Source organism: Lactuca serriola, chromosome 1, assembly GCF_051521515.1.
Source record: "Lactuca serriola cultivar US96UC23 chromosome 1, Lser_US96UC23_V15, whole genome shotgun sequence".
In the NCBI taxonomy this organism is placed as follows: Eukaryota; Viridiplantae; Streptophyta; class Magnoliopsida; order Asterales; family Asteraceae; genus Lactuca; species Lactuca serriola.
Genome location: NC_136408.1, coordinates 80,366,722 through 80,382,653, shown reverse-complemented (window position 1 = coordinate 80,382,653; position 15,932 = coordinate 80,366,722).

Below are 15,932 nucleotides of genomic sequence, written 5' to 3'. Positions count from 1 at the left end.
CTAAGAATATGCTAAGTCACATGGGACACAGGCCGGATAATATCAGAGTCATGGACTTGACCCTATTGCGCAGCTCTTGTCTGGGTCCAACCGTTCTAGGGATGGGTCTCTTACTTGAAGGATTATCCGATCTCTATTGCATATGGCTATACTCATAAGGTAGCTAGTTGACATTACTGAGAATCTTTCAGCAGCTGAGGACCGGGTGAGTTCGGGAACCTAGGAAAGCCAAGGATATGTTTCAGTGGGTTAGTAGTGAGGTTTAGTGAGACTTGGGTGTGTCAGTTTGAGTAAGTGACTTGGAGGATTTGGGAGGATTGTTGAGGAAAGTATGGATAGGTGTGGAAGGTAGTATTGGGCCCGTACTACTGAAAGCACAAGATCCATACTCGAATCGGTGAGAGTCTTGGAGAATCTAAGAAGCTTAGGGGAGAAGTTTGTGACCCGGTTTGGGGACAGAGGATGTTCAAATGTTGGAGATTGGCCATTGGCAAGTGAGCTAGAAAGCGTGACAGGGTGTCAGATCCTGAAGGGTATGATTTCCAAGAAGTTGCAGATGCGAGATCGATTTGGAGCACCCTGAAAAGAGAGGTTCATGCCAAGTATGTATAGTAGAGGCTCCCGGGAAGAGACTCATGACTTCTAATCATCGGGTGAAAGGCCAGCAGGGCCGGAGTCAGTGCAACGCGTACAAGAAAAGTGCACGAGGGAGTTTTTCACTCCAAGGGTTTAGGATGCTACAGGTGTGGCAGGGTTGACCATGACAGCTGAAGGCGATCAGTATTCCTCCAGATGTGGCGGGTATGTCATCTTCTACTGCTACTAGATAGCTGTTGGGAATACGTATCGCTTTGGAATTGTGTGTGAGTTTGGATAAGTCAGATCTCGGGTCGGTTTTCTGCTAGTGTCTGGGTTATCAAGGATCACATATGCCATCCTGCATGCTGAAAAGTCCTTGATGAACCTGCAGAGGGACACATCTTGCGTAGTGGGTTCCGCGTATACCGTTATCATCCTAGATCTGTGTCAGGATCTGTGCAGGAGTATTATATAGGGAATACTCGGTCAGGGTTAAAGCAATAGTTCTCCTGTGAATTCAGTGTTTAAGGGGTTCTATCATTGTCCATGTGTGGTTGACAATTGTCTATGGATGAACTTTGGTGTTTAAGGCACTGCCGTTGCTAGGGAAGGACTGGTAGCATGAAGATAGTGGAGTCAGTTGTAGGTGTTAGATGTATAAGTGTTTGGATATTTGATGTTCAATAGGAATCCACTTTTGCATGGGTTGTGATCAGTTAGAGTTCAGTAGTGCTGCAAGATTGGAAGTGAGGGCGAGGATTCGTCAACCAAAGTGAGAATTAAGGTCTCTAATGGTCAGCATGACAAGTGGATTGAGGTGTCAGATTGGACCAGATTTCAAGAGTACTCATCAACACTTCTGAGAATGGGAGATCTTAAGGTTTAACCGGTGATTAATCGCTGGCATTGGTAAGCACAGGTTCTCATCAGTGGGATACTAGAAAGCAAGAAGGATTGGGAATCCTTCAATTCTCGCGTACCATGAAGACATAGTTGAATCTAAGTGGGGGAGAAACTTTTTATAAAGTCCTCCAAATGTTATTTCTGGCTGCGCGGGGTGCAATCTCTTGGGCACCTTGTCAACCAGAAGGGTATTCTAGTCGATCTGACCAAGATAGAGGTCGTGATGTAGTGGGAGATTTCGAGGTCTCCATCTGAGATTCGAAGTTCCCTGGGTCTAGCTGGTTATTACCAGAGAATTATACGGGACTTCTCTGAGATTGAGGTTGCTTTGACCTGACTGACCAAGAAGTTGGGGGCCTGAGCAGTAGGCAGCCTTTGAGACTCTCAAAACACAGGTTTTGGGAATCGGGTTAGAGCTTCAGTTAGGACTCAAGTTCAATTAAGTGTTAGGTCGAGTGTGTGTTAGACCCGGTTGGGACAAGTGTTGCAAGACTACGGGGGTGGCCGTAGCATTCACTAACAGTCAGATAGTATGTAAAGTGTTGTAAGACTACGGGGGTCGTCGTAGCATTCACTAGCGGTCAGTTAGTACGGAAAGTGTTGTAAGACTGCGGGGGTAGCTGTAGCATTCACTAGCAGTCAGTTAGCATGGAAAGTATTGTAAGACTACGGGGATAGTCGTAGCATTCACTAACAGTCAGTTAGCATGGAAAGTGTTTTATGATTGTGGGGTAGCCATATCATTCACTAGCGGTTAGATAGTGATAGAGTGTTGTGAGACTGCGGGTGTAGTCGTAGCATTCACTAGGTTCGTAGATGGCATGAGCGTGTTGGTAGAACGCGGAAGGAACATTAGTACCCACCAGTTTGGGTGTAGCAGTGAGGATATGGAGATCCACGGATTGGATTTTGAAATTACCCAGACGGATTTGATCTGGTTGCACCAGTGATAAGGATGTAGGAGCGCCACTTCAGCTATGAAAGCAAGGAAGCAGTGGACTGCTTAGGGTCGTTTGTGATAGAAGGCTACCGTTGGTCATGTAGCAATCACTTTTATCCTTGGATTTGGTGACGTCAGGATTTGACGCTTGGACCCGGTCAGTTGGATCAGAAGGTTATTAGAGCCATAGTGGTAGGATAGCTAGTGACAACTGTTGGATTAATGTCTAAGTCCATAACTATAATTGGTAAGACTTGACCCGACCCGACATGGTCCATTTGGGTTGCATGGCATCATGCACTTGGATAGACTATAATGAGAGAAATAATATACTTATGGTTATTAATATATTATAAGTTCTAGTATATTAATAATAAGAATAATAAGATTATTTAATTAGTATTGATCAAGAATTAATCTAGGATTAATTAAGTAATCAAAAGAAGACTAATTAAATATATGGGTTGATTATGTAAATCATCCATACTTGTATAGTGGGCTAATGCTCCATGGATAATCAAGTTGGGCTAAAACCCATAGGATGGTCCATGGATGCTCCATGGTTCCAAGGAAATGGAAAGTCATGACAATTACGGTTTACCATAATTGTAACACTATATAAAGATCTTATTCTTGACAAAATTGGTGACTAGAGTGAGTAATAAAAGGGCTAGCCGATTTCATGAAGTGTAGATTTCTCTCAAGTTATTCCAAGTGTATTTGGTGTTGTGTGAACCATTTGAGGTGTCACACTTGGGGCACTAGACACTCAAGCTTCATGAAGACTTTCTACATGAAAGAGGTATGTATTCTATCTTGTTATATTCATTATTTTATATGCTAGATTAGGATAATACCTTGGATGTTCTTATTTGCATGTATAATAGAGAAAACATAGATCCAAGGTATTTAGGGTTGCATGTACACTTAGGAGTGTTAGAATGCTCAAAACCCAACAGTGGTATCAGAGCCTAGGCTTGTTTTCTTGTTATACTTGCAAAAGTAGCTGAAAAATCGAGTTTTGATGCTGTCTGCCCAGCAGACTCGCCGAGTTCATGAATGGACTCGCCGAGTCCAAGGCAAAAAGCATCCAACTCGCCGAGTTGGTTCGTGCACTCGACGAGTTGGACCCCCAGACAGCATAAATTCGACTTTTTTGGCTGGAATTCGACTTGGAACATTACCCTAAGATGTTTTTGGACTTATAAACTTCTTTTTGATGTGGTAATGTTCATGCTAATCCAATTCCAAAGATAATTGTCAATAGATTCATGTTTTGTATTAGTTTAAGGTTTAGACTAATTACATGAAAAAATTTGATTTGAATTATCTTGTTCTTATGAGTTGCTTAGATTAATAGAAAGTTGAGTGAAATAGTTGTTTTCAATCCAAATTAATCTAAGAGTTGATTCTAAAATGTGTTTTTGTAACTTGTCCTCAAGTTATATGAAAAGTTACATTTAAGTTTTCTAAAACTCATAAAAGTTGGCAAAGGTTACAAAAATGAAGAGTCTACTTCTAATTAAATGGTTTTATGACTCCATAACTTGTCCTCAAGTTATGGAGGACCAAGAGTCTCTTCATTAAATAATAATAAAAAAAAGAGTGTAACCTTAATTAATTCCATAAGTTATAAAATAAAGAAAAGTTAATTCTTTTATTAGTTTAAAGTCTTCCATAACTTGTCCTCAAGTTATGGAACTTGAAGAGTTTTTGGATTAAAACTACATTAAACACATAAGTTATGAAATTAATTAGTTTTGAATAGTTTCGAAACTTGCCCTCAAGTTTTGGAATTTGAAAAGTTTTCACTTATGAATACTTTAATTCCAAGTTAGCCCTTAGAATTTTAAAGAGTTAAAATTCAACCCTTATACTTTATAATATTATAAGTTAATATATATATATATATATATATATATATATATATATATATATATATATATATATATGTATAAGAGTAAAGTCAGTCATACCGCTAGTACGCCTCATTCACGAAGTCGGTCTATAAGGTGGGTATAAGTTTGTTGCCTATAAAATGGCAACATAATGGGTGTCCACTCTCACCCACCGCTTGCTTGATTGGTGGAGGGTCGTTAGCCGAATGGGTTTGACAGGACTATAAGTCTCCCTTCATTAAAAGTATTAATGATAAATACTAAGTAACTAAACTCTTAATAATACCCAATCTTAGTTACTTAGGAAAATGTGAATAAGGTGCTAATCCATGAAATTACACTTTGCACTTTGTTTAAGTCAGTTAGTGGAGCGTGTGTGGTTAACCGGCACACTAACTGGTATTTAACAAGGTAGGCAAAGGGTAACTTAATGTTTATCATAGTATCGATGGAGCGTGTGTGGTTAACCGGCACATCGATTGAGGGGTAAACACTTAAGGGTACCAAGTAATTTGCATGGTTACTTCACACCTTGTTTTGTGATCCTCGGCATCCCAGTCACAAAACCTGAAGGGTACACTCGAGATTGAAACATGCCATTAAACAGTTCAATGAATCTCAAAGATCTAGGAGTTTCAAAACCAATTAAAACCTAATTATACATTTCGTTTATCTTGGTGGAAATTGGTGAATCGTCATTCACCTACCTTCAAATATTTTATAGCTTGGATTACGGCATACCTCTTCTAAGTTATAAAATAGTTTGTTGGGTCCTAGCCTTAATATTTCATATTGGGTGTCATATTAAGGACTTAAGATTAACTATCTTGAATATCTCCCAAAAGATGTCTGGTTTAGATATTTATGATCTTCCCAAATCTCTTGAAACAAGCTTTCCTAAATGAAGATGATGTCCCTTGGAAATCATACTTCATTCACCTCCTCCAATTATTCTCCCCAACCCACAAGTTCTTGAAAAGTTTAAGGTCACTAAAGCCTAATTGGCAAGGCAAGGTCTAGGTGTGGTAATGTCTTGGAGATGTAGTCACATATTGACAAGCCGGGAGAGTTGGGTGTCAAAGTCTTGAAAAAGTTGGTGGTTCAATCACTTTCTAAGTCACATAGTGAGTTCCTTTGGGACACCTATGAAACAGACTATGACAAGACCCTTAATGATCTTATATATTTGTTAAGATCAACTTCCTTAAAACTTGATGGACATTGAAAATAGTGACACAGGAAATCCAGAAAAGCATTCTCTTCCCAATGGAAAGGGATCGGCCATAGTCAACTCGGTTGACCAAATGGTAAAGAGAAAAGCTAAGTTTATGATAGTACCGTGTACCATTATCAAAGGGTTCATATGTTTATATTGCCAAAGGAAGGGGCATTGGTTGCGAAGCTGCCAAATTTACCTAAGGATGTTAAAGTCAATAAGTTTGACTCTACTTCAGGTAAAGTCCACTATCTAACTCTGTTAAGTTTCTATTCTGAGATTCCTGATACATGATGTAACTGGGTCACATGGTGATGTTTTAAGAATCAAAGAAAAGTGAAGAAACTTAAAGAAAGAATATGTTGAATCTGATCGCATAGATGGATTTCTATCGCATAGTTTGAAGACCGGATTCTTGAGCTACTTCTTAGGAGTTATGAGATATTGCTTAGGAATAGATAACAACAAGTTTTCATATGGATTGTAAGGATAAGTTTTCTACAAAGTTTAATATAAAAGGAAAATTTTGATTTTATTTATTTTAAAATATCCTTACAATGGCATTTGAGGAAAAATTGTTGCTTATATGATTCCATTAATAGCAAGAGTGGAAATATGAAATTGATTCTTTCATTTGTGGTAATGTCTAAATTTACCAAATAAGGAAAGATTCTCATTACCCAAGTTTCAATTGGACCGGAACTTAGAATCATGCAAGTTGTATAGCATGATGAATGAGAACTTTCAAGTATTGGAAAAATTAAGACTAATTACTCGGTCACATGGATGTGTGAGTCAAGTAAAGGACTAAGGGATCGAGTACATATTCTTGTGCACTGATTAAGTCCACCACAAAAGATTGATAAGACTATTCGTCATAGTTTACTAAAGCTCAGTAAATATGATTATACATACAAGCTTAAGTGTAACTCTGAGACATTGGAAAAGGTTCCAATGTAAGGCAGAGCGAATAAGAAGAATCAAATTAGGAAGAAGGATAGAAGTTTCTCAAATCTGAAAAGATGGGAGAGTACGTTCATATCAGTTTTATGATCATCTTAATGATTTAGAGACCTTATCACAATTCATCCTCTAAGTGCTTTCTTATAGCTAAGAAGAGGAACTATGAATTGTTGAAGTGGTTAAATCAAGAAGATAATTCATACTTCGTTCCAAAAACAATTCTTAGAGTCATACTCCAAGATTATAACTTGAGTGACAGGTCTCAAAGAAGGTTTAAAACACTTGTCAAATGTAAGAGTAAAAGTTTTCTACTCTTGTACATTTTAAATTGGTAAGTTGTGATGTTTTGGATAAAACAAAGACCAACTTAGGCCACTTGTGTGAAGTGTTTGTCTTGGTTAGAATCCACACTATCTCTTGGATGTTTGACAAGGGAGTCTTATAGGTCAAGAGGATAGTGGGAGTCTTAAAGTTCTTGAAAGTCTCAAGAACTAATCAAGGATAAAACCTAAAGTTCTTCACTAGCACATGACTTGAGGTTTATAACCTATCGTGTTGACATATTCTGTGCCCATTCCAGTTAAAGTTGGCTTTGCATATGAGTTCTTAGAGTTCTCAATTGGTTGCATAACAACTTGGAAGCAATGGCAGGCCCTTGAGTTGCCAGGTGGCAAGAAATTAAGATTGAGTTCAATCCATATGGTTTTGGATTTGTCATTATCTTTGTCTTGTGATTATGGTTTTGACAATTCACATGGATAAGAACACATACACCATTAAATCTAAGTGTCATAAGGTTTCTCTCCGATTCATGAAAATGATGGTGAGGAAACACTTTCACTAAGTAGATTTTAGCTAGATAGCAATTGTGATATTTGCATTCTCAAAGTCATTAGTGGAGTATTTGTGGTTTACCGGCACACTAACCTGGACTTGTGAGAAGTGGCAAAAAGGTCTAACCATTATGATTACGGCATCCCTCTTCATAATTGTTTAGACACACAAGGTTGCTATCTAAGGGAAGGTGTATGATTTTGATAAAGTTTTATCAAAACAATCTAGTATCAAAAAGCTGAACTTTGGTAAGAAAGTCAGCTGATTTCTGAGTACATGTCAAAGCTAGTGGGAGCATAAGTGTTATGCTAATAATCATCATGTTAGTGGGAGCATGATGATTATGATAGGTATTTCAAGTTAGCAATGTTAATTATAGAAAACAAAAGGTTTCAATTGGGAAAAGTTGTTTTGCTATAATTAAGGGAGAGGAAATTATACTTCATCTCAAATCTATAAGCTTAGATCGTGAGGTTTTAATCATTTAGTCAAGGATATATATATGAATTTCATGTTGGAATGGCTCAACATAAGGAAATTATGTATATGGGTCCATTATTTGCGTTCTAAAATTCTATTATGATTACGACATCCCTTTTCATAATCTGAATTATGAGAACTTGGCAAATTGAAATGGAAATATTATAGCAAAAGACTGGTTTAGTCTTTATGTGAGACATCATGAATCGTGTCCCATATGCTTCGAATAAAGGATCGATTCTAAAATTTTCCAAATGCCTGGGGCATTAAGAAGGGAAAAGGTTTAGAACTGGATATGACTAAAAGGATTAAACAATTGTCGAGGACAATCTAAGGTTTACCAAAGATTGGATGCTCAAGGACAGTTGGAAGTATAGTGATAATTCTGGAAGGACCATATTGACATAGTCTGTAAGGAGGCAACTCTTGTTCAGAAGTGATAGTCAAAATGGAATCTGGAAATGTTTCGATGTTAGAATTTTCAATCTGTTTAAGATTAGGAAAATTAATGCAAGAAGGACGTTTCCAAGGAGCTGATCTCCTTTGGAATACTCTGTAATGATTGTTGTCAAGTCTTTCTGACTTTGTGCATAATCATTACAAGAGGATCAATGCATATAAGTTTAGAATCTAACAGATTTCAGTAAATGACATGAATTTGGAATTCTTGCATTTGCAGTAAGGATTTGGGAGTGTGAAAAGAGAATCATTGAAGTTATGTTCAATTGATCTAGTTCACAAAGTAAAGATCATAGACAAACATAGTATGCATACTTGGTGTGTGGCATGACTAGTGTTCACAAAACATAGTGTACATGCTTGGAGCATGGGACAACTATTGTTTTAAATTCAAAAATAAAGTTGATAGCTAAAACAGTATACAATGAATAATGTTTAATCATATGGTGATAAATAAAAGGTGTTTTATTTATGTTAATAGGTTTTGATACCATATTGGATTCAATTATTGTTGTGTTTCACTTTGCATGTTTTGACTTCGCGAATAAACTAGATTATTATTCTGGAATGACTAAGTTATTCAAACCATCCACAGTCGGTCATATGTTGGAAGTAGATATGAATTAAGACTGTCATGGATTAGCTTGTAGAGATATAAGGTGTTGGACAAAGGGCTACAACACTCATGAGTGCTCATAAATCCTGAGTATTGGATTCAACCCGCGCTCATTGGAATCACTTCATGGATTTTATCACGAGTGATCATGAGACGATATGTAACAGCCCGGATTTCCAGGTATCTTTATTGTTTTGATTTTTGGTGTTTTGAGAGGGGACTCGGCGAGTTGGAGCTCAGACTCGCCGAGTAGGGTCGCGATTCTGGACGCGGGATTCGTCTGGACTCGGCGAGTCCAGGATATATATGGACTCGGCAAGTCCGCGTTGTTTAATGAAACCCTAATTTCTCGGGTTTGGGACCTATTTAAAGGGCCTTATGGCCGTCATTTGTGCTCACCAGTCCCTTGAGTTAAACCCTAATCGAGTGTGAGCGTTTGGAGCAAAGAAGGAGGCCATTATTGACCTTGGAAGTGTCATCTTGCAAGGGAAAGGGAGGATCAGCTAAAGGGAAAGCAAGAGGAGCCATTTCTGAGGGTTTAGAGTCCAGAGCATCGTTATTGTGGTAATATCTTCGAACTATCCTCTTCTATGTTGATGTTTTCATTGATTAGGGCTTATTAAGGCCTCATGTGGCTAGATCTAGTGCTCCCTTGGTCCCTTAAGCGTTTTAGACCATAGATCTGGACCCTTGGGGGTCCAGAGTGTCCCTTTGCCCAAGATTTCTGTGAATCAATGGAGGTTTTGGATTGGAATCCTTATGCCTTGGGCCAAAATGCCATTCATGAGACATGGAGTGTATTGTGAACACCAAGATAAGGGCTTTACGTGGTGAATCAGTCTAGGAAGGCCAGATCTATGAATTGTTGGAACAGATCTGACCTTAGAAGCAAGTTTGAGTGATTGCATGGCATGGACTCGCCGAGTCCGATGAGCAGACTCGACGAGTAGCTTGAAGATTTCCTTAGATCGGCCAGTGAGTGATCCAGTCGAGTCAGGGGTTGACTCAGTGAGTCAGGACGAATTAGAGAGGGTCGACAGGCGGACTGAGTCGAGCTGGGACTCGCCGAGTTGTTCTTGAGACTCGGCGAGTTGAGTCGGGGTGGCCCCGCGACTCTCCCAGGTGGAACTCGTCGAGTCAGGGGAAGCACTCGACGTGTAAGAAGGGAATCCTAGGGAGTTGGCGAAAACGTCTAGACTCGCCGAGTTGCCCTCGTGGACTCGCCGAGTCCGGTCAAAGTTGACCGTTGACCGTTGACCAGAGTTGACCTATGTTTGACTTCTTAGGGATAGTCAAACTTAGGAGATAAAAGTGTTAACCAGAGATGTATGATGTTATAAGGAGATTGTAGCTCGGCGGATCAAGCACGAGTGACTTTGGGATTTGCTTGCTATCGATATTCGTGAGGTGAGTCTTCTCACTATACTGTACCCGGAAGGGTTTGACTGTGTGACCGGAAGGTCGGATACGATATGAGACATATGTGTTTTATGTGATAAGTTAATTGTTATATGTGCGATGTATGATGTGCTTGATATGGGCCGGAAGGCATTATGTTATGGGCCGGAAGGCGAATATGTTATGGGCCGGAAGGCGTTGTAATGTGGACCGTAAGGTTGGCGTGGGTAGGACCGGAAGGTTTACCCAGCAGGGACGGAAGTCCCCTGAGACACATGGACCGGAAGGTTAGGGCCTGGAAAGGCGTATGTGCGTAAGTTGTATTTTGGGGAACTCACTAAGCAATTATGCTTACAGTTGTTGTGTATGTGTTTCACGTACTAGCGAGGATCGTGGGAAGGCGTCGGCGTGATCTGTACACACTGATGGATGATTTATGATCTTGGGATTCATATGATTTGTACTATGACATGACACTTGGAATGTTTATGCCTTGTTTTGGATGAAAACACTTTATTTTGAAATGAAAATTTTGTTTGAAAATTTCCGTTGTTACAAATTCGTATCAGAGCCTTGGTTTGAGGGATTCGGGTGCACCTTCGGGCGTAACTGAACTCAAACCGAGGATTTGAGGAAAACTTTTAAAATAAAGGCATAAACTTTTATAAATGATTTTGTGGTAAACAAGAATGAAGCAGTGTGTACGATCAGTCAGCGCCCGAACGGTAAAGATCCCCAAAATACCTTACAATGTTATGTTAAGAGATATGATATGATATGAATTGTTATGCATGCTAGAAGACTAGGTATTCATGATAGGACTAGAGTGGCCTGATTTCTGATGCCTTAGTCTAGGGAAGTCTGTCGATATGAGATGCTTTGATAGCGTGCTGGTAGTTAGTGCATAACAAAAGTAGAGTACTCACGATCCGGGGTTTGGGGAGGAAGACTTGGGATGAATGCTGATGCGGTGTGGTCGGTAGTATTGGGCCCGTACTACCAAAGGCACCGGGTCAGTGGGCAACCCAAGTAAGAGTCCCTAGATATCGAAGACTGAGTAGGGTTGCGTTATCGAGTACGATTATACTCGATAGAGTCTCTGATAGTTTTATGTTGTATTTCAGAGACATCATGGTTGGACCACGCCACAGACCGAGTACGATCAGTGTGAGTGACGAGGAGATTCGTCAGATGATTCATGAGGAGGTGGCTGCGGCGATCCGGGCCGAGATTCCGGAGATGTTTGGGTCTATTAAGACCACTTTGATGGAGACTTTTGATGAGCGGTATGCCACGTTGACTGAGGCTGCAGCCGCTGCAGCTACCGCAGCTGTGGCCGCTGCCAGGCCACAGGGAGGTGACTCGTTGCTGTTTCGGGAATTCAGCAACACGAAGCCACCTGAGTTTGACGGGACGCTGGATCCGATCGCTGCGATGAGGTGGATCGCTGATATCGAGGGGTGCTTCTACACTTGCTCGTGTCCAGAGCATCTGAGGGTACGGTTCGCTTTGAACCAGCTCCGTCTGGGAGCGAAGGATTGGTGGAAGTTCGTGACGGCGAACTTCACTTTGGCAGAGATTTCAGCTGTGACGTGGGAGAGGTTTACCTCTATGTTCAGAGACGAGTACGTTCCCCCGGTGGAGAGGGAACGGTTGGTTCAGGAGTTCTTGACCCTCAAGCAGGGTACTGATTCGGTTACGGTGATCACGCGAAAGTTTCATGAGAGGGCGATGTTCTGCCCCGAGCAGGTGTCCATAGAGCAGGCTCAGATGAGCCGGTACTTGGGTGTGTTGAGGAGGGATATCCGGGAGTTTGTGTCAAACTCCACATATCATACCTTTTCTGAGCTTCAGGCGAATGCCAGGAAGCGCGAGATCAAGTTGGAGACCCAGGCCAGGGAGGAGGCCGAGTCTCAACGGGTGGATCGGCGGCCGGCTCAGTCTCAGCCGGCAGCCAAGCAGACTAAGTCCGCCGATTCGAGGACGGGAGGTCCGAAGGGCCGCACTTGCGGAAAGTGCGGCAAGGGTCACGAGGGGACATGTCGATCTGGTGCTTGCTACAAGTGTGGCAAGGAGGGGCACATCGCTAGGGATTGCCCCAAGGGGTTTATGGTTTGCTTTCATTGCAACCAGACCGGCCATCGGAAGGCCGAGTGCCCTCAGCTTCTTCAGGGATCTGCACCTGCTGCCAGGGCTACTGAGACTCGACCGGTGAAGGCCGAGGCCCCGAGGGCTCGTGGGAGAGCCTTTCAGCTGACTGCGGAGGAGGTCCGCGCTGCGCCCGATGTTGTGGCAGGTATGCTTTATTTCATGTATTTATTTTGATGTTGAGATGTTATGCTTATGTTATGATATACGTAGGTACTTTCCTTGTGAACTCTGTGCCTGCTTTAGTGTTATTTGACTCGGGTGCGAGTCGGTCTTTTGTATCTTTGGCCTTTAGTCAGCATATCAGCGTTAGTCGTGAGCCGTTGAGTCGGCCTCTGAGAGTTTCTATAGCTGACGAGAGGGTGATTTGTGCCACGGAGGTTCTCCGGGTATGTATGTTAGAGATTTTCGGGGTTGAGTTTCCGATTGATCTGATTCCTATTGCGATGGGTGATGTTTGTGTCATTGTGGGCATGGACTGGTTGAGCCGATTCGGCGCAGTCATCGACTGCGAGCGTCAGCTGGTGACTATACGAGACCCTAGTGGGGGAGTTCTTTCGGTGTACGGCGAGGGTACACGTTCGGGATCAGCCTTTTGTTCAGCCACTAGGGCGAGGCAGTGTCTACAGCAGGGCTGTAAGGGTTTTGTGGCGTATGTGATGGATACGCGAGCGACTTCCGAGAGACCGAGTTCAGTTGAGGAGGTATCGGTGGTACGTGAGTTTCCAAATGTCTTTCCAGAGGAATTGTCGGGTGTGCCTCCTGTAAGGCAAGTGGAGTTTGGTATTGATTTGATCCCGGGGGTTGCGCCTATCGCTAAGGTCCCTTATCGCCTTGCACCTCCCGAGATGCAAGAGTTGTCCTCGCAGCTCCAGGAGTTGCTGGGGAAGGGATTTATTCAGCCGAGCAGCTCGCCGTGGGGAGCACCTATCTTGTTCGTCAAGAAGAAGGATGGTTCACATCGGATGTGCATTGACTATCGGGAGTTGAACAAGTTGACGGTCAAGAACCGTTACCCGTTACCGAGGATTGACGATTTATTCGATCAGTTGTAGGGAGCATCTTGGTTCTCCAAGATCGATTTGAGGTCGGGATATCATCAGGTGAGAGTGCGGGATGAGGACGTCCAGAAGACAGTGTTTAGGACGCGATATGGGCATTATGAGTTTGTGGTGATGCCTTTTGGGCTCACCAATGCCCCGGCTGTGTTCATGGATCTCATGAACAGGGTATGCAGGCCGATGTTGGATCGGTCGGTGATTGTATTTATCGATGATATTCTGGTGTATTCGAGATCTAGAGAGCAGCATGAGGAGCATTTGAGGGAGGTACTTGGGGTTTTGAGATCGGAGAAGCTTTATGCAAAGTTCTCCAAGTGTGATTTCTGGTTGCGGGAGGTCCAGTTCCTAGGACATCTCGTTAACCAGGAAGGGATTCTGGTCGATCCGGCCAAGGTTGAGGCGGTGATGAGTTGGGAGGTGCCGAAGTCACCATCTGAGATCAGGAGCTTCCTTGGATTGGCAGGATATTATCGGAGATTTATCAAGGATTTCTCCAAGATCGCAGTGTCGCTCACCAGATTGACCCGGAAGGGTGTCGCATTCTCATGGGGTCCCGAGCAGCAGACCTCCTTTGAGACACTTCGCCAAAGGTTGTGCGAAGCCCCGGTGTTAGCTCTCCCGGAAGGGATGGAGGATTTTGTAGTATATTATGATGCATCGATTTTGGGGCTGGGCGTGGTGTTGATGCAGAGGGGTCATGTGATAGCATATGCATCGAGGCAGCTGAAGCCTCATGAGACGAGATATCCCACGCATGATCTAGAGTTGGGGGCAGTAGTGTTCGCTCTCAAGATTTGGCGTCACTACTTGTATGGGGTTCGATGTACGATATACACGGACCATAAGAGTTTGAAGTACTTGATGGATCAGCCCAACCTAAATATGCGTCAGAGGAGGTGGTTTGATGTGGTCAAGGATTATGATTGTGAGATCCTATACCACCCAGGCAAGGCTAATGTGGTAGCCGATGCGTTGAGCCGCAGGGCGGAGAGCACTCCACTACGAGATGTATGTTTGAGATTGACCGTGATAGCTCCGGTATTGGATGCCATTCGTGGGGCACAGGCCGAGGCTGTGCGACCGGCGATGCAGAAGAGAGAGCGAGTCGTTGGTTTGGTTTCAGAGTTCGTTACGGATGGACGAGGGCTTATGACGTTTTAGGGTCGGATTTGGGTACCGTTTGTGGGCGGTACGCGTATTACTTTGATGGAAGAGGCTCATCGGTCGAAATTTTTGATCCATCCGGGGGCTACGAAGATGTATTTGGATTTGAGGAAAGAGTATTGGTGGCCCTGTATGAAGAGGGACGTCGCATGGTTCGTTGAGAGGTGCTTGACCTGCCGCAGGGTTAAGGCCGAGCACCAGAGACCGCATGGCAAGTTGCAGCCATTGGAGGTTCCCGAATGGAAGTGGGAACAGATCACTATGGATTTCATCACCAAATTGCCGAGAACTACTAGAGGAGTGGATGCAATTTGGGTGATTGTGGACAGGTTGGCGAAGAGCGCTCACTTCCTTGCCATCAGTGAGAGTTCTTCAGCGGAGAAGTTGGCGGAGATATATGTGAGGGAAGTGGTATCTCGGCATGGGGTGCCGATCTCGATTGTTTCGGACCGTGATGTGCGCTTCACTTCCAGATTCTGGAAGAAATTTCATGAGGAGTTGGGTACTGGATTGCATTTTAGTACCGCATATCATCCCCAGATAGACGGCCGGAGCGAGCGGACGATTCAGACGCTTGAGGACATGCTTCGAGCATGTGTGTTAGATTTTGGGGGTAGCTGGGATGCGTATTTACCCTTGACAGAGTTTTCCTACAACAACAACCATCATTCGAGCATTGGTATGCCACCCTTTGAGCTGTTGTATGGTAGGAGGTGTCGGACCCCCATTTGTTGGGGAGAGGTTGGGCAGAGAGTGATGGGCAGTACAGAGATCGTGCTTCAGACGACAGAGCAGATTCAGCAGGTCAGACAGAGGTTATTGACCGCCCAGAGCCGACAGAAGAGTTATGCAGACAGACGTCGGTCCGAGCTTGAGTTTCAGGTCGGCGACTTCATTCTCCTGAAGGTCTCTCCTTGGAAAGGAGTGATTCGATTCAGGAAGAGGGGCAAGTTGGGACCCCGGTATATTGGGCCATTTCGTGTGATTGCAAGGGTAGGCCGGGTAGCCTATCGTTTGGAGTTGCCAGCAGAGTTGGGGCAGATCCACGACACTTTTCACGTGTCGCAATTGAGGAAGTGTATAGCCGATGAGTCGGCAGTGGTTCCATTAGAGGATATTCAGGTGGATGCGAGCCTGAATTATGCCGAGAGGCCTGTGGCCATCAGGGATCGGAAGATCAAGGTTCTGAGGAACAAGGAGGTACCTCTGGTGTTGGTTCAGTGGCAACACCGGAAGGGATCGGAGATGACCTGGGAGCCGGAGCGCGAGATGT